Source organism: Gekko japonicus, unplaced genomic scaffold (genome assembly GCF_001447785.1).
Source record: "Gekko japonicus isolate JY-2015 unplaced genomic scaffold, Gekko_japonicus_V1.1 scaffold166, whole genome shotgun sequence".
Classification (NCBI taxonomy): Eukaryota; Metazoa; Chordata; class Lepidosauria; order Squamata; family Gekkonidae; genus Gekko; species Gekko japonicus.
The window spans coordinates 1,321,256-1,347,645 of record NW_015173127.1 but is presented as its reverse complement, the minus strand read 5'-3'; the positions used below and the strand labels follow the sequence as shown (position 1 = coordinate 1,347,645).

The following is a 26,390-nucleotide window of genomic DNA, read 5'->3' as shown; positions in this document are numbered from 1 at the left end:
TGGGGAGGGGAGCTGCCAGACAAGATGTTTAGATGAACTGCATACAAATTATGCATCTTTGCAGAGCCTATATGGTTTCTTTCCAAGGTCCCTTGAGTTAAATGCAATCCTGAATAGTGCGCACATTTGTGTCTTTTCACACAAAAGCACAGCTCCTCTGCTTCCTTGGGCAATCCGCTTTGGAAGAGGAAGTGAAATCTGAATTATGGTACAATGGACCCTGGAAAGATCAAAGGTGGCAAGCTAACAAGGGAGGTCAAAGAACGAGAAACGTCTGCCTGAAGACATCTGGAGAACCGAAAAATTCAGCAGGCGGACAACCTTTTAAATAGGATGGGGGGTTGCCTTTTGTCTCTCAATGAAGGCTCTAAAAGCCTGCCCAAGATCCACAGGTCAATTCGGCAGGCAACGGCAGGTGCTTTCTTTTCGGTCCAAACAAACTTTCCTGGAAAATCTACAGCAGATAATAAACTTTCTTTTGTTCACTACAAACGTTTCATTATCCCCTCTCAGATGGCAAAAATTAAGACATGTGTGCTAAGGCAGCATAAGGTGCAGGGGTCTCTCTCTGTATATAGTCACACTTTTCCTTGCAGAGAACTACGGCATTTGTACTTCTAATTTCCATAAAGAAACCAATGAGGTATCATACAAAATTGTACTGAGTATAAATGTATGCTGTTAAAACAGCTTAAAGTAAACTTGCGTTTGATGAGAAAAAAAACACTGCATGCATTTCAATTTTTCGCATGTTTTTTTTTCCCCCCCCCCCCCCCCCCGGCCTTAATATTTCTGGGAGTTTCACATCTCTGGAGACCTGAAGCCAGTTTGAAGTCATCCCACATCACAGAAAAATAAACACAGGGCAATTTTGTCGAGGGCCAAGAGGCAGATTAAAGGGGGGGGGGGGAGAATACCATATCATCACAGCATTAGAAAAGAGCTCATAAGGGAGGGACCGAAAGTCGAATGCCTGCGCCGACACTATATAATTATTTCATGATATCCCAAGTCTTAATACCACATTGACTAGAGTCCAAGTTTGCTTGCACACAAAAGCCAGTTTGGTGTAGTGGTTAAGTGTGCGGACTCTAATCTGGGAGAACTGGGTTTGATTCCCCACTCCTCCACTTGCACCTGGCTGGATGACCTTGGGCAAGCCGTAGCTCTGATAAGAGCTGTTCTTGAAAAAAGAGGACAGCAAGTCCAGTGGCGAGCTGGACTAGGGCGGAGAGGACTCTCTGTCAGAGAAAGGGGCAGCAGCTCCTAAAAGTGCTTATAAGTTGCGGAAGAGACGGGGCAAGAAGAAGTGAAGGCTGAAGGACTCTGAATTGTGCCTTTGAAAAATTTTGAATTGAGATGCTTTGGGGTATTTCCTTATATCAGTTAAATTTAAGATGTGGGAAAAGTTAACAGAATATGTGACTCAGTTTGTAATGAGATTAATATGATTAAGACTAGATGTGTATTCAAGCTGATTAAAAGATCTCTCTTGGGTTTTTAGTCAGTAAAAAAGGTAAAGGTTCCCTTGCTCGAAAGCCAGTCGAATCCGACTCTAGGGTTGCGGTGCTCATCTCCGTTTCAAAGCCGAAGAGCCAGCGCTGTCCGAAGACGTTTCCGTGGTCATGTGGCCGGCATGACTAAACACCAAGGCGCAGGGAACGCTGTTACCTTCCCACCGAAGTGGTACCTATTTATCTACTTGCAATTTCTTGCTTTCGAACTGCTCGGTTGGCAGGAGCCGGAACTAGAGACGGGAGCTCACTCCGTCTTGCGGCACCCGGGTCTCGAACTGCTGAACTACTGACCTTCCACAGCCTGCAGTTCAGCGTCTTAACCACTTGAGCCACTGCAGCTCCTTTTAGTCTTTACTTTACTTTAAAGAAAAGATACCCACTACTTTTAGTCAGTAGTGGGTATATTTTCTTTATCCCCTAAATGTAGTCCCCTCCCTTATTTCTGTTATAGTTTGTAGTTTTAATAAAAATGCAATAAAAATTCCCCATTGGGGAGCAAAAAAAAGAAAAAAGAGCAGTTTCTGTCGAGAGCTCTCTCAGCCCCACCTACCTCACAGGGTGCCTGTTGTGGAAAGGGGAAGGGAAAGGAGTTTGTAAGCCGCTCTGAGACTCCTTTGGGTCGTGAAGGGCGGGGTATAAATCCAATCTCTTCTTCTTCTTCTTCTACCTCACAGGGTGTCTGTTGTGGGGAGGGGAAGGGAAAGGAGTTTGTAAGCCGCTCTGAGACTCCTTTGGGTCGTGAAGGGCGGGGTATAAATCCAATCTCTTCTCTTCTTCTTATACCTCACAGGGTGTCTGTTGTGGGGAGGGGAAGGGAAAGGAGTTTGTAAGCCGCTCTCAGACTCCCTTGGGCAGTGAAGGGTGGGGTATAAATCCAATCTCTTCTCTTCTTCTTATACCGTGAATAAAACTTTGTTGGTCTTAAAGGTACCGCTGGACTCCCAACTTTGTTCTGGTTCCAACCCTCTTCATGCTCCATTTCTAGGCTGGTAGCAGCCTTAATACTCAAGGAAGCTGACCGGCTGGTTCCCAATGGTCCAAACAGTTCACCGAGCCGAGCTGGATGATAGAAGGGGCTGGCTGCGGTCCAGTCAGAGCTGGGCAACGCAAGGGAATTCGGGAGCTCTGGTCCCTGCAAAGTTGCATTGCAAAAGGCAGTGTGTGAACCAATGTTCTCTCTAAGCTATGGAGTTTTCTGAGCAAAAATTCCACTTTGTGAGCTACTGCTATTAAAGTTGTGAGCGAACCATTTGCATAAATTAGTTTGCTCTAGAGCCATTCTTCCTGAGCTAAGACAGAAATTTGTGAGCCGGAAGCTAAAAAACTGTGAGCTAGCTCACACTAACTCAGCTTAGAGGGAACACTGGTGTGAACCTCCCTTGGAAGGACCCACCAGAGAGCTCTTCATTCCTTGGTTGTCTGCTGAGCCTATTTAAGAGACACTGAGGGGGCTCAAGCAGGCAAGCGGGCTGAGTGTACCAGTGAAGTGGAGGTACGTGTTTCCCGAAGGACCAGTGCAGTTTGGGCTAGAAAGGATGCTGTGGCATGCCATGTTCTCTGAACTTGGACGGACTGTGGTCATCACCATGGAAAGGGTCTCAAAACTAGGTCTGTGCACACTTACGAGTACCCATAAATGTACACATGGAAAATGCCATCTCTGGTTAAAACCATCAGAGACTGGGCTGTAAGCCAGCACGACTCCCTTCCAAAATGGACTCATTAGGTGACACTATCTCTGGGGGGGGGGGGGAGAAGGAGGCGGTGACTGGATTTATACCCCGCCCTTCACTCAAATCAGCTTACAAACTCCTTTCCCTCCCCCTCACCCCAACAGACACCCTGTGAGGTAGGTGGGGCTGAGAGAGCTCTTGACAGAACTGCCCTTTCGAGGACAGCTCTTGTCAGAACTATGGCTTGCCCAAGGTCATCCAGCAGCTGCAAGTAGAGGAGTGGGGAATCAAACCCGGTTCTCCCAGATTAGAGTCCGCACACTTAACCACTACACCAAACTGACTGTTTAGTAGCATACTAAACATCAATGCTGCAAGGATGAAAGCACTGGTACACACACACAAAATTCTGCTACTTATGCAAGTAGCTAGTCACTTCTACTGACTCCCTCTTCCCACTGCAGCTTCTTGCACCACATGCCATGTCATCCCTTAGGGTACCTCAACCCTGAGCCTTTTTTGCTGACACGGGGGGGGGGGCTGCAGTTAAGAAAGAAGAGGTGACAAACACAATGCACTCTCTCTGAACACCAAAAAAAGCACTATGCAAATGCAGTGTGCGAGGAGTGTACTGATGCTATACTGGCCTGCTTGAAACAAGGTGCTCGTTGGGAAAGAGAGAAGAGGGATCCTACAAAGTCACTGCTCACTTCTTCAGACACAGCTAGAATGTGAGTCCATCTGTTCTTATATCTTGGGAGAGTGGAGTGATTTCAGATGGAATCCCATTCTCATTGTATCTGAAGAAGTGAGCGGCGACTCACGAAAGCTCCTACCCTACCACAAATTCTTGTTAGTCTTTAAGGTGCTGCTGGACTCTTGCTCGTTTCTACTATTCTTACTGTAAAAATATATTAAAAGAGGCTATCGATTAGAGGAGGAAAGGGAGCTGTTCCTGTAGCGGCAGAGGATAGGACTCGCAATAACTGGTTTGAATTAAGGGCGGGAAGGTACTGGCTGGATACTAGGAAACACTTTCTTACAGTAAGAGTAGTGCACCAGTGGAACGGGCTGCCTAGGGAGGTGGTGAGCTCCCCCACACTGGCAGTCTTTAAGCAGCGGCTGGACAAACACTTGTCAGGGATGCTCTAGGCTGATCCTGCACTGAGCAGTGGGTTGGACTAGATGGCCTGTAGGGCCCCTTCCAATTCTATGATTCTATGAACTTCTACGAACTGTATTTGTTCACAAAGGCCAGGAAAAGTGACCCAACAGCGACTTTTCCAATAAATGAAAGCTTGAATGCAGAAATATGAAAGCCAGTGCCCACAAAGTCAGAGAAGAAGAAGAGATTGGATTTATACCCTGCCCTTCACTACCCAAAGGAGTCTCAGAGCAGCTTACAAACTCGTTTCCCTTCCCCTCCCCACAACAGACACCCCTGTGAGGTAGGTGGGGCCGAGAGAGCGCTGAGAGAAACTGCTCTTTTTCAAGAACTGCTGTGCCAGAACTATGGCTTGCCCAAGGTCATCCAGCCGGTGCAAGTGGAGGAGTGGGGAATCAAACCCGGTTCTCCCAGATTAGAGTCCGCGCACTTAACCACTACCCCAAACTGGCTCAGAAGCCCAGCCTGCAGAGTTCCTTCCTGCTCTATAATCACCGCTTCCGGCAGTAGCTATATGGGGCTTCAGTGGCCGCGTACTTGACTTCATGACAGAACACAACGTGCTGCTCTCTAGGACGAGCTATCACACATGGCTTCACTTTTGACTCCACTCTGACCTCCGTCCTGCTGCCGAGACTCCTCTTGTTGTATAGAGTAGCAGACCCCCAAACTTGTGGTATTTTAAACCTGACTCCATTCAGTGGGATTTATAGTTCAAAAGTCATTTTTATATATGGGAACGGATCTGATATTAAATTATTATGTTAGTATGTTATAACTGTTGATGTATGTTGAAAACTTTGTGGGTGATTAACTGGCTGGTTTGTAATTTTGGATTCTCAGGACTTTTGTATACTGTTTTGCAGTTATTGTACATGTTATAAGTTATACTTGACCTTAATAAACATTTAAATTTTTTTTTTAAAAAAAACTAGATTTCCTGACATTGTCAAACTCACCTGTATTCTTCCCAAGGCTTTCCCCACTATTGATTTTTTTTTTGCTTTACTACTACTATTCCAGCTTGACCAAGCACAGTTCCCATCCAAGAATCCAAAGTATTATGGGAAGCTGCAAGAGGAGTGTTTTAAAAATATATATACAAAATCTGCGCATAAGCAACTGGACCTTTTAAAGACTGTTTTCATTTAAAAGATTTTACATGGCTCTTCCAATATACAATCTCCAGCGAGTCACAACAGAACTAATAACAGAATGTAAAAATACCAACGAAAGCAATGAGTAAGACCAGCATACAAAACACACCAAACCAGTAGAGCAATGCAAAAGAGCATCAGACAGAAGCACCAAAACCAATGTTAAAAAATCCCATAAAAATCAGCAGAAAAATCCATCCTTAGTCAGTCCTTGGCTGGGAGGGCGGGATACAAATTAAATAAATCAATCAAACCAATCAACTAGTAGCAACCGAGCTTTAAAATACACCTCCTAGCTACTCTATAAAGGTCAAACAAAAGGGAATTATTTTCCCCAATTGGTCAAACATGGCACACGATCTAGCTCTAATCTAGTCCTCACGTTCTCCTAATTGACAAAGGCAGTGCAGTTACCAGCACTCCTTACCCTTATTTATTGGTTGATGAAGGTTCGAGAGTGTCAGAATGGTTTCTACTGTTAAATGATTAGTTTATAATCCTACTTGATCCTCTAGTTGCTTGTTATTGCTTGTTTAATGCTTGTGATGTTCATTGTTGTAAATGATTGTTTAAAAACGAATAAAAAATATTATAAAAAAAAAGAAGTGGTAAAACAAGTCTCCTGAGAGGGCATATTCCATAGCTTCTCCTAAAGCTGCCAGCTGGACAGGCTGCTTGTGTAGTATGTGCTGTCGATTTGCTTCCAGCTCATGGTGACCCTATGAATTAATAGCCTCCAAAATGTCCTCCAAAACGTTCTACCATTAACAGACTTGCTCAGGTCTTGCAAACTGAGGGCTGTCTTGATTGAGTCATAGAATCATAGAATGTTGGAGTTGGAAGGGATCTTTCAGGTCATCTAGTTCAACCCCCTGCACTCTGCAGGAGCATAGCCGAAAGCCCTACAACATACCCGAAAGATGGTTGTCCAGCCTCTGCTTGAAAACGTCCAGCAAAGGAGCATCCACCACCTCCCGAGGCAGTCTGTTCCACTGCTCAACCACTCTTACAGTTAGGAAGTTTTTCCTGATATTTAGCCGGTAACGACTCCCTTGTAATTTCCACCCATTAGATCTAGTCTTGCAATCCGGAGCAAGAGAGAATAGATCCGCTCCATCTTCTACATGACAGCCCTTCAAATACTTGAAGACTGCAATAATGTCCCCTCTAAGCCTTCTCTTTCCCAGGCTAAACAGACCCAACTCTTTCAGCCTTTCCTCGTAAAACGGATTCCAACCCTTTCACCATCCTGGTTGCCCTCTTCTGAACACGCTCGAGCTTGTCAACATCCTTCCTAAAATATGGTGCCCAAAACTGGACACAGTCCTCCAGGTGAGGCCTGACCATAGCAGAATAGAGCGGAACTACCACCTCCCGTGATCTGGATGGTTCTGTTAATGCATCCTAAGATTGCATTAGCTTTCTTCACAGCCACATCGCACTGCAGGCTCATGTTTAGCTTGTGATCAACCAGAACACCCAGATCCCTTTCACATGTCCTGCTGTCAAGCCAAGTCCCTCCCATTCTATATCTGTGCCTTTGATTTTTTGTACCTAAATCAATAGGTCAATCTATCTCATGTTGGCTCTTCCGCTTTTCCTACTGCCTTCAATTTCTCCTAGCATTATTGTCTTTTCCAGCAAGTCTGGGCAGGTTAGACAAACACAAAATTCAGGGGGTTTTGCCCTGAAATAAAGCATCACTGCCAATTATGGTCCCAATGAGGTGTTTGTGTATAGATGTGCATGCATTATTGCACTCTCCTCCCCACCCCCCAAAAAATCCGATTGCAAGTCCAAAACCACTTCCACCAAACGAGTCCCTGTGAAGTCAGTCACAGGGATTAAACAGCCTAGTAATCAGTAAAGGTAAAGGTTCCCTTGCTCGAAAGCCAGTTGAGTCCGACTCTAGGGTTGCGGTGCTCGTCTCCGTTTCAAAGCCGAAGAGCCAGCACTGTCCGAAGATGTTTCCGTGGTCATGTGGCCGGCATGACTAAACACCAAGGCGCACGGAATGCTTTTACCTTCCCATCGAAGTGGTACCTATTTATCTACTTGCAATTTCTTGCTTTCGAACTGCTAGGTTGGCAGGAGCTGGAACGAGAGACGGGAGCTCACTCCATCATGCGGCACACTCGGGTCTCGAACTGCTGAACTACTGACCTTCCACAGCCTGCAGTTCAGCGTCTTAACCACTTGAGCCACCTTTACTAGTAATCAGAGAGCCACACAAAATTATATTGCATATTCATCTGGTAAATGCATTGTAAGGAAACCTCTGCAGTGATGTCAGAGACCCCATTTAAAACAGTAGCTTAGAAGGACAGAATAAAGACTGCAAATACTACATCTAAGCCCCGACGGTTCAGAGGAGTCTCAACAGAAGCCAAGATTCCTTCTACCACACATTTTCTCTGTGGTTACTACAGTGCAGATCTGATCTAGCCTTACACTATAATCCTAATACTCCAGAATAGGCATGTGACTCTCCAAAATGCATGCCCTGTAAAGAAGAGGACAAATTTAAAGGTCATTTTTCCTACAAGCTCAAAGCAGCTTACAACAGATAACATTTAAAACAAAGTATTGGGGTTGTGTTGCTACCTAGATGTCGATGCAATGATCAAAACGCGCTTCAGTAGCTACAAAATTAAGACGTGGAATCTGCCATCTATCCTGGGCATTATGTAAAGGTTCCCTTGCTCGAAAGCCAGTCAAGTCCGACTCTAGGGTTGTGGTGCTCATCTTCGTTTCAAAGCCGAAGAGGCAGTGCTGTCCGAAGATGTTTCCGTGGTCATGTGGCTAGACGCCATGACTAGACGCCATGACCAGACGCCAAGGCGCACGGAATGCTGTTACCTTCCCACCAAAGTGGTACCTATTTATCTACTTGCAATTTCTTGTTTTCGAACTGCTAGGTTGGCAGGAGCTGGAACTAGAGACGGGAGCTCACTCCGTCATGTGGCACACTCGGGTCTCGAACTGCCGACCTTCCACAGCCTGCAGTTCAGCATCTTAACCACTTGAGCCACCGCAGCGCCTTATCCTGGGCGTTACCTGGTTACAAAAATTTCTTGAACATAGGAGAAGCCAATGTTAGATCAGGCCAATGGCCCATCCAGTCCCACACTGTCACCCAGTGGCCAAAAACACTGGGACCAACTCTAGTCCGTTTCTCAGCCTATTAACTTGCATCTTATTTACTTTCCCCTGTAATGGTTTCTTAGAGAAAGGTATTGCGGGGTTGGTATCAGAGAATGACGTAGTTAAGTAGCTTTCGTGGTGTAATGGCACCTTAGCCATACTGTGTCAAGCTGTACAGCAAACCCTTTGAAGTCCCAGAGAATGAGTAGGCAAAACAGGTAAGATAATCTTTCACTCGACCACTTTCTGTCGTTGGAAGAATGGCCAGTTTCTGAGCTCAGGGAAATGCCATGCAGTTTGGAAGGATTGCCAGCGACGTCCCAACAATGGGTTGTCTCAGCTCGAAGACCTTGTGCACTCTTTCACCAACACAAGCTGATCCAAAAGGTATCAGCTCACTTGCCGTATCTTTGTTTTCTTCATCAGCTTAGCTGGCTTTACATGACTTCAGCCTACCCTCTGGTATTTCGTTCTGACCTTCTGGGAGATGTGGGCTTAATAACACTTTTGATCGAGTACTCAATGTGCCAGTTCAGAGGACAATGCCGTATCATGCGCTACTCTGGCCTCCTCTTTCGGACAAAGCTTACAGGAATTCTGGAGCAACTCCCAGAGAAGATAAGGGCAATTACGGTCATATTTCCTCTTATACATACGCCGTTTCCTTAGACCCTTGGCTTGTTATCCAAGGCAACTCTGTCTTTTATGGCTGCAAAAAACAGGCTGGAAATGTACAAATATTTATTTATTTGTTTTTCTATTTTGTACCCTGCCCTCCCCACAAAGCAGGCTCAGGGCAGCTCACAGTCAATGTATAAATAACAATTAAAACAACATAAAATCACCTAAAAAAAATCAAGTTATAACTAATACAAATTCATAAAAGTGCGGGTGATGGTTAATTAGTTGTTTGAGATGGCTCACTTTAAGAGTATACACAGAGGTCTAACAGTCATTCTGCTCATGATCTTCCTCCGGCACAGGCTAGGCGTCAAAACCCAAGGGCCAGGGCTCTATAGTGGCGGCGGCTCCCTAGTTGAAAGCCTGGCGGAAGAGTTCTGTCTTGCAGGCCTTGCGGAACTGCAAGAGATCCCGCAGGGCCCTGATCTCCTCCGGGAGCTCATTTCACCAGTATGGGGCCACCACTGAGAAAGCCCTGGGCCTGGTAGTAGCAAGCCTGGCATCCTTGGGGCCTGGGAGGGTCAATCAATTTTGAGACCCTGACTGTAGTGCTCTCTGGGGTATATATGGGGAAAGGTATGTTGGACCCTGGCCCTATAGGAGAGAAGACTCTGAAACCAAAGGATGGCTGAGAAGGAAATCAAGGTCCTGTAAATCTGTCGTGGCTACTATTTTTCTGGCAGAGGAGCCACAGCTAGCATCTTTCCATTCCTCACTGAACTCCCCCCTCCACCCTTTTTGCCATCCTTACAGGATGTCCTTCAGATTATAAATGTGCCTTAAAGTTCTGCTCATTATACATATTTAGCATGTAAGTAATATCAATTGTGTGTGCACACAGAGAGGGGGGGAAGGGCAAGGGGGCAGAAAGGAGGACAAGGGGGCAGGATGGAGATTTTTTTTTTTTTTGCCGTAAAGTTGCAGCTGACTGATGGCAACCACTCATAGGGCTTTCAAGAGACATTCCGAGGTGGTCTGCCATTGTCTGTCTCTGTATAGCAACCGTGGACTTCCTTGGTGGTCTCCCATCTGAATACTAACCGGGGCTGACCCTGCTTAGCTTCCGAGATCTGACAAGACAGGGCTATCCTCTGCTATCCTGATCAGGGCGTCGTATCAAATACAAACAGACAGAAGGAATACTTCTTTACCCAATGAATAATTAAAACTGTAGAATTCACATCCAGGCAAGGCAGTGATGGCCACGAAGCTTTAAAAAGGGGTTAGAGAAATTCACGGAGGAAAGTTCCATCAATGGCTTGTAACCATGGGGGCTAACACCATATGCAGAGCCAGCGGAGGCGGCATTTCAGCACTGCCTCTGTGCCTTGTTTGTTTGGCCCTCCTGGGGAACTGTTTGGCCACTGTGTGGAACAGGATACTAGACTAGACGGAACATTGGTCTGATCCAGCAGGGCTCTTCTAATGTTCTCAATCACATACAAAGCGGCCTTGACACACTTTGCACAGAGAACACTACAGTAGTAAAGTCTGGGGATGCCAAAGGCACGAGGGATGGCTGAGAGTCTGAATTAGATCGAAAAGTCTGTTCTCTTCTCTCTTTGGGAGCAGGTACAATAAGCATACCAGCCTCTGCCACAGCATTATAGACCCACCATAGTGACGGGAGTTTTGCCTTTAGAAACTTCCTTGTGTTACTTTATTCTACACCATTTACAGTCTGCATTTCTTGAGACAGCCAAAAGTAGAAAAGTTTTAAAGGCCATTCACCCGTTTAAAATTAAAAAACCCGACTGCTGTTTAACAGATGACTCTCTGCTTCCATACTTTCCCTCCAACGTAAAAATGTTTGTACATGCAAATGAATACACACACATACCTGTAAGCGATTCGATACACCCCAACAACTGGACAAAATTACAGGTTGGTTTGTTTTTTGGCCACCAAATGGCAGCTGACTTATGGCAACTTCATGAGATTTGCAAGGCAAGAGTGGTTCAGAGGTGGTTTTGCCACTGCATGACTCTGCAGGACAACCCTGGACTTCCCTGGTGGCCTCCCGTCTAAGTACTAACTGAGGCCGACCCATCTTAGCTTCCAAGACTGGACTAACCGCAGTTACCTAGGTCTGTTTGTTCTGCAATCAAATCACAGCCGATTTATGGCGACCCCCACGGGGTTTTCAAGCCGAGAGACGTTCAGAGGTGGTTTGCCGTTGCCTGCCTCTTTGTAGCAAACCTAGTATTCCTTGGTGGTCTCCCTTCCAAGCCCTAACCAGGGCTGACCCTGCTTAGCTTCTGAGATCTGCCGAGGTAGGGCTAGCCTGCGCTATCCAAGTCAGGTAGGGCGATTAAACTGCAATTAAAAAATAAAGGTAAAGGTTCCCTTGCTCGAAAGCCAGTCGAGTCCGACTCTAGGGTTGCAGTGCTCATCTCCGTTTCAAAGCCGAAGAGCCAGCGCTGTCCGAAGACGTTTCCGTCGTCATGTGGCCGGCATGACTAAACACCAAGGCGCACGGGACGCTGTTACCTTCCCACCAAAGTGGTACCTACTTGCAATTTCTTGCTTTCGAACTGCTAGGTTGGCAGGAGCTGGAACTAGAGACGGGAGCTCACTCCGTCATGCGGCACACTCGGGTCTCGAACTGCTGAACTACCGACCTTCCACAGCCTGCAGTTCAGCGTCTTAATCACTTGAGCCACCGCAGCTCCTAAATTGCAATTAAACAATATTAAATTTGAATTGCTACTGATCTAGCACAAGGCTTTTCTTGCAGATCTACCTAAACCATTAGCTGCCAACCCAGTCCAAAGTATGAAAATGGGGTTCTTCTAAGAAGCACTGCAGCTTTGAGGTGCCTTCACCTCTACGAGTTTCTTGTGCTGAAGAACAAGAAGCGGCACAATGCAGAAGTAAGCAGGCAGGAGTGTAGAACTGACATGCCACTGACCCCCTGTGACAGAAGTAAGGAGGGAAGATAAGATGCCTTTCCTTGCTGGGACACTCCCCTAGTCTGAGGTTCCCTAGAAAACACCCTGGTAACCGGCCACCACCAGTCAGGAGGCCCCTGAGTGGTGGCAAGCTGGTTACCAGGGTCTTTTCCAGGGTCATCTGTGGCACCCTGTACCACAAGCTGACCACCCATGACCAATGCTCCCTCTAAGCTGTGGAGTCTTGTGAGCAAAAATTTTGCTTTGTGAGCTACTGGAATTAAAGTTGTGAGCGAGCGATTGGGCTAACTGAATAAATTAGTTTGCTCTGGAGCTAAGAGAAAAAAGTGTGAGACAGAGGCTAAAAAACTGTGAGCTAGCTCACACTAACTCAGCTTAGAGGGAACACTGCCCATGACCAATGTTCCCTCTAAGCCGTGGAGTCTTGTGAGCAAAAATTTTGCTTTGTGAGCTACTGGAATTAAAGTTGTGAGCGAGCGATTGGGCTAACTGAATAAATTAGTTTGCTCTGGAGCTAAGAGAAAAAAGTGTGAGACAGAGGCTAAAAAACTGTGAGCTAGCTCACACTAACATTGCTCATGACCGACACCAAGCCAAATAACAACAGATGAAACCAAGATTCAGCCAAAGACTGCCACTCATCAAAGTCCTATTCATTTCGGTAAGTGTGCTGAATGGGTTACTTATATTCATTCCAGAACTGAGAACTTTCTGGTAAACCTCGTGACTTTTCGATTTTGAGTGCCTCCCTCTTCCCCTAACCTCCTTCAGCTTTTACTTTAAATAAGTCCACGGCTTTCTTTTTCAAAGGTGCTAACAACAAAGCCCGAGAATAAGCAAAATCAGGTTTGGAATCCAGGTGCGGCCCTTCCATGACTTCTAACGCAGATGGCTCCACAATCCCTAATTTCTGTGCTACTAGTCCAAGTCCATGTATGTGGGTTATGTCAAATGACAAAGAGAATTTCTCATCGACATAGTAAACATCTGGCTCGGTGAGTCTTCCCAGGAAAGAGAACTACTGAAACTACTCCTTGCCGCTTCCGGATCACCCTGTCATGAGGACGGAGTCGAAGAGATCCCAGTGTGCATTTCAGTAGCAGACACAACACTCACATTCCGTACTCCAAGGGAGCTGTTGATGCAGCCACAGAACAAAATGACAGGAAAGAGAAAGCTTTCATGTTGTTGTTGTTGTTGTGATGCTTTTGCCTGCCTAGAGGAACAGAAAGGAGGTCTCCCCTCTGATCTGTTCCATCACTGTCTATTAATGAGAAAACTATGGGTGATTCTGCCCCTGGCATTCGCGCCACATTTTCTCAACTGGGAGGAAAAAGTGCAGCTCAAAACCACATTCAGATACCCCGGGGCAATGACGTACTGACTGCGAAGTCACCCCTGAACGGCCATAAATCTATGCAGAAGTACCATAAAACCCAATGATCAGAGAAAGCGAAAGCAGCATGCAATGCAGAGGGGAATTTCTATTCCAAGGTGGTTTCGGTAAAACAACGGACGGAAGAGCCGATGCCGAATCGCCCTATGTCTGTAGGCCTAGTTTAGAATGATAGAGAGGAAAGGGTGTATGTGCTAGCTGCACGACCCTTTTTCAACTTCACAGATTCAATTTTATTTGATTTATATCCCCATTGTCCATTTACACATTCAGGGACGCTATCAAAATCAAATTTGCACAAAGCAAACAATAGTATAATCTCCTCCTACCCAAAAGGTACGCAAAAATATAACTCAATTATTTCCTCCAGATCTGTACAGACTCCAAAGGTAATTTAGCAGCTGCTGAATGAGAGCCAAAGACACCCTGGTGATGGTACGTCCTCATTAAGAACCAGCAGAACACAATGGCAGCTTTCCCAAGCCACGAGATCCAACTAGTAAATCTCGTCTTCTCCTGCAGTGTCCTAACAAAGCTGTGCAAACTTGCCTCCTCTTTTATAACCATCTGGGCAGGAGCTGCTGTGTAGCCTCCAGCATGGACTTAAAAAAAAATTAAACAATGATTTGGTAATCAGAACCTGCGTCTTCAGAGTTACATATATATCAACATGGAAAGTAGTGAGTCACATACTTTGGTCACATTATGAGACGACAAAGAGTCCCTGGAAAAGACAATAACGCTAGGAAGAGTTGAAGGCAGAAGAGAGAAAGAACCAACAGCAGATGGATTGACTCAGTCAAACGGAGCCAGGGACGCCTTCTGCAAGACCTGAGAAAGGCTGTTAACGATAGGATATTTTGGAGGTCATCCATTCACAGGATAGTGATAAGTGAAAAGCGACATGATGGCATTTAACACACACACGCGTACACACACACACACACACACACACACACACACACACACACACGTCAACTAGTCCATGTACTGCCTCCAAGTGAAGAAAGTTCTGAAAAAAGACAGTTTCTTTTTTTTCTTTTAGCCTGCCAGTGTGCTATAACTGACATCACTTACCTATGGGTTAGGCAAGCCAGTAAGAAATGGCCAGTCGGCCGCAGGTTCAGGACAGACAAAAGGAAATATAACTGTACGCAGAGAATTATTAAAATGTGGAATTCGCTGTTAGAGGATGTAGTGATGGCAATAGAAATAAGTAGAATCATAGAGTTGGAAGGGGCCATACAGACCATCTAGTCCAACCCCCTGACCAATGCAGGACCAGCCTAAAGCATCTAAAAGGGGATTAGATAGATTCATGGAGAATAGGTCTATCAGTGGCTACTAGCCATGGTAACTCAGGGTAATCTCCACATTCAGAGGCACCAAGCCTCTGAATCCCAGAGCCAGGAAGTAACATCAGGGGAAAGCCTCGGCCTCTATGCCCTATTGTTGGCCCTCCAGGGGAAGTGGCTGGTCACTGTGTGAGACAAGATGCCGGACTAGACGGACTATTGGTCTGATCCAGCTGGGCTCTTCTGAAGTTCTAATGAAGGCCTTCAGCCTCTATGCTCTGGTTGGCCACTGTGTGAGACAGGATGCTGGACTAGAAGGACCACTGGTCTGATCCAGCAAGGCTCTTCTGATGTTCTAATGAAGACCTCGGCCTCTATGCCCTGTTGTTGGCCCTCCAGAGGAACTGGTTGGCCACTGAGTGAGGCAGGATGCCGGACTAGATGACAATTGGTCTGATCCAGCAGGGCTCTTCTTATGTTCTAATGAAGACCTCGGCCACTATGCCCTGTTGCTGGCCCTCCAGAGGAACTGGTTGGCCACTGATTGAGGCAGGATGCTGGACTAGATGGATCCTCACTGGTCTGATCCAGCAGGGCTCTTCTTATGTTTTAATGAAGACCTCGGCCTCTATGCCCTGTTGTTGGCCCTCCAGAGGAACTGGTTGGCCACTGAGTGAGGCAGGATGCCGGACTAGATGAAAATTGGTCTGATCCAGCAGGGCTCTTCTTATGTTCTAATGAAGACCTCAGCCTCTATGCCCTGTTGTTGGCCCTCCAGAGGAACTGGTTGGCCACTGAGTGAGGCAGGATGCCGGACTAGACAGACTATTGGTCTGATCCAGCAGGGCTCTTTTTATGTTCTAATGAAGGCCTCAGCCTCTATGCCCTGTTCTTGGCTCTCCAGAGGAACTGGTTGGCCCCTGTGTGAGACAAGATGCCGAACTAGACGGACTATTGGTCTGATCCAGCAGGGCTCTTCTGATGTTATGTTCTTATGTACGGGCTCTAGACTTGGGTGCTTTTATTTGCACAGATAAAACTAGCCTTGAAGAACTATGTTATATTCAGAATTCACTCTTCTGCCAGTTTACTCGAAGGCGAGTCATCTGTAAAAGCTTTTTGTCAAACCACACTTACTTTGACGTCACAATGACCTCCACCTGCCCCCTTTTTAACATGCAAAACCGAGCCTGTATTTCATCCAAATATCTGGTCCAGTTTCCAAAGCAATCGTTGAACTAGTCCAGTACATCCAACAAAGTGCCTGTTTCTCAAGCAGCAACCCTACCCCTGCATCACAAGGAAAAGAGTGGGCGAACTTCCAAAAGTGGTGTATATGGTGTTTGCGGGGGGGGGGGGGATCGCCTCTATAAAGTAAAAAATCCCAATAATAAGCAAGTCCGTACTTCCAGTAGCGCTCTAGCTTCCAATCATACCTGGTCCGCTTCTCCAACTGGTACAGCTGAGTTAAACTTACAAGCAAAAGTGAGGCCAAGAACGCTTTCTAATTTTAACAATTAATATGAAAACAAAGGCTTGAATTAGTTAAAAGAAAGCATGTTAACAGATTTCAGCTCATATCCAAGTACTTATACAGGAACATAATGGAAATCAGATGGAAAGGCAAGGGCAAATGCTTCTGTAAGATTCTGAAGAATACACAGGGGCACTTCGGTTCAGAGGAGCTATGCTACTTCGCATTCAGAAGCCTAGTTCTTTATCGGGGATTAAGAACACTGGAGCCCTTGTTGATTTATGATCAACATAAATCATGCTGGTAATTAAAGCCTTCAGTTCTAATGGGTTTGAAATACCGTACATAAAACAGACACCCGTGATAACATAAAAGCTTTCTCTGGGGAGGCCAGGTTACTCAGATGCTCGGAGGATAGAATTCAAATAAATTTCGTATCCAATGTCCGCTCTAAAACGAGAGGGAGGCATTTAACAAGGTTATCGTTAAAGCTTATTTGTAAGGCAAGAACAGCATGCTAAAAATATCTTTGACTATTTGGGGAATCAGAACGTAAAATTTGTAACTTCTGCTTTAACGCTCCCCCCTAGTTCAGGGTCACCTTCAAACTGGTGTGGAATCAACCAGTGCTCCAGAACGAACCAATCAGCGACCATCTTTGGGAATGTGCATTCCTTACCCATAGTCCTACTATGGGGCAACTTCTGCCCCTCTGAGTTTTGGTTGAGGATAACCAAGGTTCTCCCTTAAATCAGAACCTAAAAAGGCAACCTGAAGAGAGTTTCAGTTTCTCACTGATGGAGAAGACCCGATTAACTCATCCGAAGATCAAGGGTGAAGAGGAGGAGGGCACTGATTCCAGGGAGAAGGGAGTAACTGCAGAGAGGAAGAAAGCACCACAATTCACAGAGCTCCGGCACTAAGCCTCAATAAGACATACACTTGCTTCAAATGACTGACATTAACGTCACTCTCCGATTATGACCAATATAAACTTAAGTGAACTTCCAGTTGCGTCAAAAGAGCTCATAAAACCAAGACGGCCACAAGACAGCGAAATCTTTACCCTAAATCCAAATATGCAGAAGTCAGCAGTTCACATACTCATAAGGAAGAAATTGTTACAATCACAAGTGAGGAAGCTTGTGACACTGGATTAACAGTTTTCTACTTTCTTTCTTTCTTTTTTTTAACTGCCCCCAAAGGGGCAGGGTTTTATTACATTTTCCACATAACATACACAAACAATCATAACATATAAATACATATACATACATACTAACAGTACAAACAGATACATGGAGGTTATTTTCAATTTTACCAATATTTATACTGATGGAGGAGGAGGAGGAGGAGGAGGAGGAGGAGGAGATTGGATTTATACCCCGCCCTTCACTTGGAGCCTCAGAGCGGCTCACAAACTCCTTTCCCTTCCCCTCCCCACAACAGACACCCTGTGAGGTGGGTGGGGCTGAGAGAGCTCTGACACAAACTGCTCTTTCAGGAACAGCTGTGCCAGAGCTTGTGACTAACCCAAGGTCACATCAGCAGGTGCAATTGGAGGAGTGGGGAGTCAAACCCGGTTCTCCCAAATTAGAGTACGCACACTTAACCACTACACCAAACTGGCCTATTCCACCTTAATAACAATTTCTCATGAACTGTGTAAGCAACTTTTCTGTCTTTACCATCCTAACAGGTATAAATTTCATTTAGTGAACTCTTAGTCTGTCTCTTGCAAGAACAGTTTTCTACTTTCAATCTACAACTCTAAGCTTGAGACATCTTTCTTGGCTTCCACTGTTTCCAAACTCCATTCGAGAGTACTGGTTCTGACCTCTGAAGCCCTAAACGAGTGGTGTCGAACTCATTTGTTATGAGGGCCAGAACTGACATAAATGAGACCTTGCTGGGCCGGGCCATGTGTGTCATAAAATGTAATGCCAGGTAGCGGAGATACAAACTTTATAAATGACACAAACAAAAAGGTTTTTTTTAACTTAAAATAAAAACATGCTTAAAACATTAGCACTCTTGCAATATTTTGTTTATTTAACAGTGTCTGATAACTGACACCTCTTGCTCTGAATTACTGCGTCAAAATGTCTGTGCTGTTGCAATTGTATGCTGTTTAGGTGTGCATCTGTAAGCTGTAAACCTACGATGATGCAGCAGTAGCAGAACTGGAAGAAGAGCAGAAGACAGCCAGTTCCACTGCGGGCATGATAGAAGCCCTCCGGGGGCCTCATCTGGACCCCGGGCTGCATGTTTGACACCCCTGCCCTAAACTGTCCGGGACTTAAATAGATGAAGAACTACCTTGCACAAACCTGTCTGCTCACTGAGGTCTTCATTCAATGCCCTCTTCCAGGTTCCCTCTGTCAGAAATGGGCACAAGATGGGGTTTTTTGATGGGGGAGCTCTGGGAGGCTAGTGGCTACACCTTTCTTCTTCAAAAAGCTGGCTGGTCCCCCTCTCTGCTTGTTTCTAGATGGCTGGTCAAGACATTGCTTTCCCACAGAGCTTTGGGGCCTACTGAAAACTAAAGTGCTCCCTGGAGGTTTGATTTTTAACTTTATGGATATAGTTGTTTTATATGAACCATCTTTTTTTTTAATCTGTTTAATGCATTGTGCCGTCAAGTCGCTTCTGACATGGCGATCCTATGAATTAATGTCCTCCCAAACCTCCTATCATTAACAGCCTTGCTCAGGCCTTGCAAACTGAAAGCCGTGGCTTCCTTGATGGAGTCCATCCATATCATCTCAGGTCTTCCTCTTTTCCTGCTGCCTTCCACTTTTCCTAGCATTATTGTCTTTCCCAGCAACTCTTGTCTTCTCATCATGTGACCAAAGTATGATAGCCTCCGTTTAGTCATTGTAGCTTCTAGGGAGAGTTCAGGCTTGATTTGCTCTAGAACCCACTGATCTATCTTTTTGGCACACCACGTTATCCTTAAAACTTTCTTCCAGCACCACAGCTAAAATGAGTTTATTGCATTAGGGGTGGGGGGTTGGTTACTGCTAACTATAATGGGAGCCATAGAATCATAGAGCTGGAAGGGACCTCCAAGGTCATCTAGTCCAACCCCTGGGGACAATGCAGGAAATTCACAAATACCTCCCCCCACCCCAGTGACCCCTGTTTCACACCCAGAAGATGACAAAAAATCTCCAGGATCTCCAGCCAAATTGACCTGGAGAAAAATTGCTTCCTGACTCCAAGTGGCGATCAGCATTTCCCTGGGTGTGTAAGAAAGGGCCACGAGAACTAAGAACTGAGGCAACCCTCCCTCTCATGATCTGTCTAAGTTCACAAAAACAGTCCAGTCAGATGCAAAGGTGGGATATGAGGAAAGAAAAACACTCTAAACGTTAGATCTTGTTTAGGCTGGAAAATGCCTACGCAATGTACTGCCTAAGATGACAATCCTAACAAGCATATTATAGGTCATCCTCCTAAATATATGAACATGTTTTCCAGATACCAGCCTCGCAGTCCGAGGCTGAAATACAATCCATGCTTGCCTGGAATTAAGTGCCCTTGAACAGTGGGAGCTTCAAGTAAATTTGTTTAGGATTGGACTCCGGAGTTCTTCTTTCTCACTGACAGCTGATAAAGAGATCTTGAATCCGAGGTATACTCATTCTTTTCAGCTGGGGCCTCTGTGGTATGCTCCAGACACCATCATGTTTCCAGGTCTCAGTCTTTTCAGACTCTTAGCTACTCTGTTCTTGGCAAGGAGGCACCCAATGGCTCGGGGTGGCAAAGGCGATCAAACCACTGCAGCAACTAAAGCTGTAACTTGACTAAAATACAACCACGATTCGGTGAACAGCTTTGTTTTCCCCAGTCCTTGAGCTAGAAAATGCCTAGGGTGTCAAACCTAAGGCCCGGGGGCCGGAACTGGCCCGACCAGGGCTGTTATGCGGCCACTGCGCAACTGGTGCAAGGGTGGGGATGGAGGCTGCTCGGAGGTGGGTGGGTGGAGCCACTCCAATTGGGGCTTTAGCACAGTAGAACAACCTCATCTGCAGCAGTCAAAGAGAACCCCTTCACTTCAGGGACAGCCTGACTGGTAAATTGGGAGCCACTGCATCCGCATTCATACATCTCCACTCAGCCTGCAGCTCCCAGGATGCTGTCCCAGATGACCTCAGGAATCAGCGTGTGCACATGGTGCGTGTGTGTATGCGCAAATGATCCTCTGTTGGGGCATGGGAGCATCTGCCCAGCACTGCACCACTGGCTCTCCAGTCCGCCCATTTGGGTTTTCCTCTGTACCTCCCTCTCAGTCCACGGGGCCTTGCAGTGAGGACTCATCGACTCAGAGCTTACCAGGTGCTGTTCTTTATAAAGTTTACATCTCCTGTACCTGCCATTATGCCTTACGGCACACATGGCCCAGCCCGACAAAGTGACCTTAATGTCAGATCCGGCCCTCGTAACAAATGAGTTCGACACCTCCTGGCCTAAAGTATTAAAGAAGTCCTGAACCTCCTGAGTCAAAAATCCTGATAGGTGCCCTAAAAGGGGGCGGCCCTCAAGGTAAGTATTACTTGCACACCGTAAATTCTATTCTGGAGAAGAGAAGGGAAATTACTATGAAGTCGGAGGGAGAAAAGGTGTTACCATTAGTCCCTCTGCAGCTTTTTCACACATAGCTGGCAAAACTTCAGCTTTGTGGCAATCTATCCAGAGAACATACTTGGAAAGAAATTACACAGGAGTGCAGTCCAATTCAACAGAGCATTACACTGTACTAAAAGGTGTGGAACTTCAGAAACTGATCAAGATGAGTAGCTGTCTTAGTCTGCAGCAGCAGAAAAGAGCAAGAGTCCAGTAGCACAAAGACCAACAAAATCTGTGGCATGGTAGAAGCTTTCGTGAGTCACTGCTCACTTCTTCAGATACAGCTAGAATGTGAGACCATCTGTCATATCTTGACAAGTGGGGTGATTTGAGATGCCAAATAATAGCAGGTGAATGACAATAGCAGGTGTAATGGATTAGGTGTGATATGCAGAGGGATAGTAGGCATGGAGAAATCAGCATTGGTATTGACACAGGAAACCTAGGTCTTGATTCATTCCAGGAGGATGCCTTGTCTTGAACTTCATTATCAGTTGCAATTGAACAGTCTCTTTCTAATTTGATCTGAATATAGCATTTATGCAACCTAGCAGGATCCATGCTGAACCGGACTGCAGTGGCATGAATATGTTTGATCATGAAAAAGTGGATTTCCAAGGACCATTCCCCCTCTAAATGCCATATCAAATGCCAAATCAAATGCCATGTGATTATCTGGCATCATTATTTCTGGAGGGATTTGTTTGCAGAAGTAAAACTCTGCATCACGGCAAGGTTTTGATTCATGAAGTGGTTTCAAAGATTAAGGAAGGGCCACGGATCGGTGGAAGAACACCTGCTGTGGGTAAAGGAATTCCCAGTTTCAATCTCGGATTGCAGGTGTTATCAAAGACCTTTCTCTGCCAGAGACCATGGAGAGCAGCTGCCAGTCAGAAAGGAGAATACCAAGGTAGACAGGTTAATAGTCTGATTCCATATGAAGAAGCTTCATATGTCAATATACATCTGAGAGAGAAGACATGATGCGAGTACTGTTCCTCCCAAGCCAGGGAAGACTCTCCAGATGTTCCTGGAGCATCCAAAGATGCTTACAATCCACCATATCTGTATCATATGAACTTTCAGCCTAGGGAACCCAGCTGGCTGGCTACTGACAAAGTGCTGAGATGGATGTACACTCAACTCTGCGCAAGTAAGGCAGGTTTTCTGTTTGTTTTAGATCACCCCAACAGGCCCTCTGGTAGCCCAACAAATCACAGACAAGTAACTGAATCTTTCCAAGTTTAGAACATTTTCTCCTGGACAGAACGTTCAGTAGAAATCATGTACACATCACAGCGCACACAAACATGGTGTAAAACCATATCCTGGCTCCCTAGCACGTACGCCTGACAAGTATGGATGTCTATCTTTAGGGTAAAAAGGGAAACACAGATTGCATACAAAACAGAAAGACACAAGTCCTTTCACAAATACATTTAGAAAGCATAAGTTATGAAGCATCCCCCATTCGATATAAAGCCAGAATATTCCACTCCGTTAATATATGACAGCACAATGCTTCTTTGGCCTACAAGTGGTAACATTCTTTAAAGGTAAGGCACTTTATACCTTGAATCTATTCAAACCGCTTCCGCATCCGCATAAGCCATGCCTTCTGCAGTCGGAGGAAAACTGATCATTGCCCCAAAAGACCAGTGGAGTTTTATGCGCGTTAAGTGCAGTCAAGTCGCTTCTGACTTAAGGCGACCTTATGAATTAATGACCTCCAAAATGACGTATCAATAATAGCCTTGTTCAGGTCTTGTAAATTGAGGGCCCTTGTGGCTTCCTTGATTGAGACAATCCACCTCATCTTGGCTCTTCCTCTTTTCCTGCTGCCTTCAGCTTCTCCTAACAATATTGTCTTTTCCAGTAAGTCTTGTCTGTTTGGTGTAGTGATTAAATGCGCGGACTCTAATCTGGGAGAACCGGGTTTGATTCCCCACTCCTCCACTTGCACCTGCTGATGTGACCTTGGGTCAGTCACAAGCTCTGGCACAGCTGTTCCTGAAAGAGCAGTTTGTGTCAGAGTTCTCTCAGCCCCACCCACCTCACAGGGGGTCTGTTGTGGGGAGGGGAAGGGAAAGGAGTTTGTAAGCCACTCTGAGACTGCAAGTGAAGGGAGAGGGATAAATCCAATCTCTTCTCTTCTTCTTCATGATGTGACCAAAAGTACGATAGCCTCAGTGTGGTCATTTAATGGAGCCTGAGTGTTGTCACTGAATGGTCTGCAGTCTCCAAAACTGTACAAAGCCAAGGTATACCAACATATCAAGAAATTACTGCTGGTCCCACCATACTTTTTGCGGCCATTGCTTGAGGGGAAGTCCAATAGAAACCAGCCTGGGAAGATCCAGCAGTAGTTCTGAGCATCCCAAGTAAAAGTCTGGGCAACTGTAGAGTTCCAAATAACCTCTTCTGCTTTTACAAAAGAGAAATGTCAACTATCATCTGCCCCCTCCTGTTACCATCCTGTTACCTCTCTATTGCCATCTGTACCATGGTCTTCAGTGTGGTGTAGTGGTTAGGTGTGCGGACTCTAATCTGGGAGAACCAGGTTTGATTCCCCACTCCTCCACTTGCACCTGCTGGATGACTTTGGGCAAGCCATAGTTCTGGCACAGCTGTTCTTGAAAAAGAGCCGTTTCTGTCAGAGCTCTCTCAGCCCCACCTACCTCACAGGGTGTCTGTTGTGGGGAGGGGAAGGGAAAGGAGTTTGTAAGCTGCTCTCAGACTCCTCTGGGTAGTGAAGGGTGGGGTATAAATCCAATCTCCTCCTTCTCCACTTGCACCTGCTGGATGACCTTGGGCAAGCCATAGTTCTGGCACAGCTGTTCTTGAAAAAGAGCCATTTCTGTCAAGAGCTCTCTCAGCCCCACCTACCTCACAGGGTGTCTGTTGTGGGGAGGGGGAGGGAAAGGAGTTTGTAAGCCGCTCTGAGACCCCTTTGGGTAGTGAAGGGCGGGGTATAAATCCAATCTCTTCTTCTTCTTCTACCTCACAGGGTGCCTGTTGTGGGGAGGGGAAGGGAAAGGAGTTTGTAAGCCGCTCTGAGACCCCTTTGGGTAGTGAAGGGCGGGGTATAAATCCAATCTCTTCTTCTTCTTCTACCTCACAGGGTGTCTGTTGTGGGGAGGGGGAGGGAAAGGAGTTTGTAAGCCGCTCTGAGACCCCTTTGGGTAGTGAAGGGCGGGGTATAAATCCAATCTCTTCTTCTACCTCACAGGGTGCCTGTTGTGGGGAGGGGAAGGGAAAGGAGTTTGTAAGCCGCTCTGAGACTCCCTTGGGTAGTGAAAGGTGGGGTATAGATCCAATCTCTTCTCTTCTTCATCTCGAGAACACAGAATGATGAACACCTTGGTTTACCCAAGGTAGGGTACTTTCAATCTGGAATCCCTCATGGGATCTAGCCCTTTCTGCCTTCAGTTGTCTAACACCTGGGCACCATCGTAATAGTTGTGATGTTAAGTTTCCAGTTTTGATTTGATTGTTTTATGTTAATGTTGTTAACCCACTTGCGAGAAGGGCGGGACAGAAATTGAACCAAATAAATAAATAAATAGTGACACTGTCCTTCTCTGAGCGTCCTCCGTCCTTTATGATTCATTCCGTTGCAAAGCACAGGTCAGTCTTTCCCTGAATAAAACAGCCCATTTGCATTAATTCCGTCCTCCTGTCGCAACCGCCCTGACCTGGATAGTCCAAGCTAGTCCATTCTTGTCCGATTTCGGAAGCTAAGCAGGGTCGGCCCTGGCTAATATCTGGATGGGAGACCACCAAGGAAGTCCAGGGTCACTACACAGGGGCAGGCAATGGCAAACCGGCTCTGAACGTCTCTTGTTTTGAAAACCCCACGGGGTCGCCATAAGTCAGCTGTGACTTGAGGGCGTTCTCCACCACCAACGCCATCAGAACTACAGTATAAGGGGTTAGAGAAAGCAGGGAAAACAGCCGCATCTCTGAGAGTAACTATGGGGGGGGGGGGAGAACCACATTTGATCAAAACACGTTATCTGAGGGAACCTTAAAAAAAACAAAACCATTCTGTTCCTGTATCGTTTTAGGGGACAACAAAAAGCTATTTGCAGTATGGAACAAGGGTGAATGTCCATTACTTGAACTTTTTGGTGGATTCCGCTTCAAAAGCCAGGGCAAGTGACACGGTGAATTTATAATTATTTTTAAAAGGCCTGTAATTTTCCCCCGCCCACCTTTCAACGAAGAGTTCCGTACACAATACAGACCAAATGACACAAATTAAGAAATCGCAGGTCAAGTGCTTGATATTAAAAGAGAAGGGAAACGTGGCAGAAAACAGACAGTCCCTTTGTAATGCTGTATCTGAACATTTTAATTACACTGTAATTACATTTCCCCCTCTAAAGCTCATCGTGATTAAAAAAAAAACTTTCTGCAGACAAAAGGAACTTGAATTCTCGTCTCTTTTGTTCAAGACAATTTCTGTACTGCCACGGAAAAGACAAAGGCAACCTTTAAAAACCAGCGTCTAAATTTTTCAGCTCTCCTTCCCACTTTCACCCACGAAAAGGAAAAGTATTTTTCTCTCTCTCTCTCTCTCTCTCTCTCTCTAAAAATTATTCCATTTCTTCTTCAATCTAATCACTCTTTCAGTCTGCTTGCAAAAACGAACAACAGCAAAACCCAGGAAAAAACTTGGAAACATATACAGTCGAATACCATTCTGTCCAGATTGCAAAAAAGAAAGAAAGAGCACAATCAAGGCACACTCAGGAGAGCTCAGGTGCATTAACATCACCCCACACTGTGTGCACCGAAGAAACCAGAGACAACTCTTTCATTTTACATCACACCACCTTGTTCCGATTAGGTTTTAAATTCAGCCTTGCAGGCCTGATTCAACCTTGCCGGGCATCATTCAACCGAGCTCCCCAAGAAAGTTGCACGACTCATAACAACCTCCCAGCACCCTCCCCTCTTGCAACCCCCCCCCCAGATATACTCCCTGAATCCCCACCTCCCTTAGCTCTCACCACTCACCCTTCCACCAAAATGGCGACGTGGACAGTTGGGAGGAGGGGAAGAAAGGAAACGGCAAAAATGCCCTCTTAAGAGAGAGAGAAGGATGGAGAAGAGGAGAGAATGGGGGGGGGGAATGTTAAGGGATGAAGGCTGGGGAGGGAAGGGGAGAATCAAGAGATTTACAAAGCAGGGAGACTGAAAGAGGTTTACAAAGAAAACTTGGGGGGGGGGGGTTGCTGCTAAAAAAAAGCCCCAAAAGCATAATAATAGGAGACTGCAAAGAGAGGTGTAGAAAGGATGCCAGCTATGGGGGAGGGGGTGTTCTTTGCAAGCACAGCCA

General features: G+C 45.9%; 1 protein-coding gene across 2 annotated transcripts in view; it reads right to left on the bottom strand.

Moving 5' to 3' along the window:
- The window catches only part of HIF1A (hypoxia inducible factor 1, alpha subunit (basic helix-loop-helix transcription factor)), an 87,301-nt gene that overhangs the window by 60,090 nt on the left and 821 nt on the right, over positions 1 to 26,390 (bottom strand). The gene's annotated exons all lie outside the window — the stretch shown is intronic.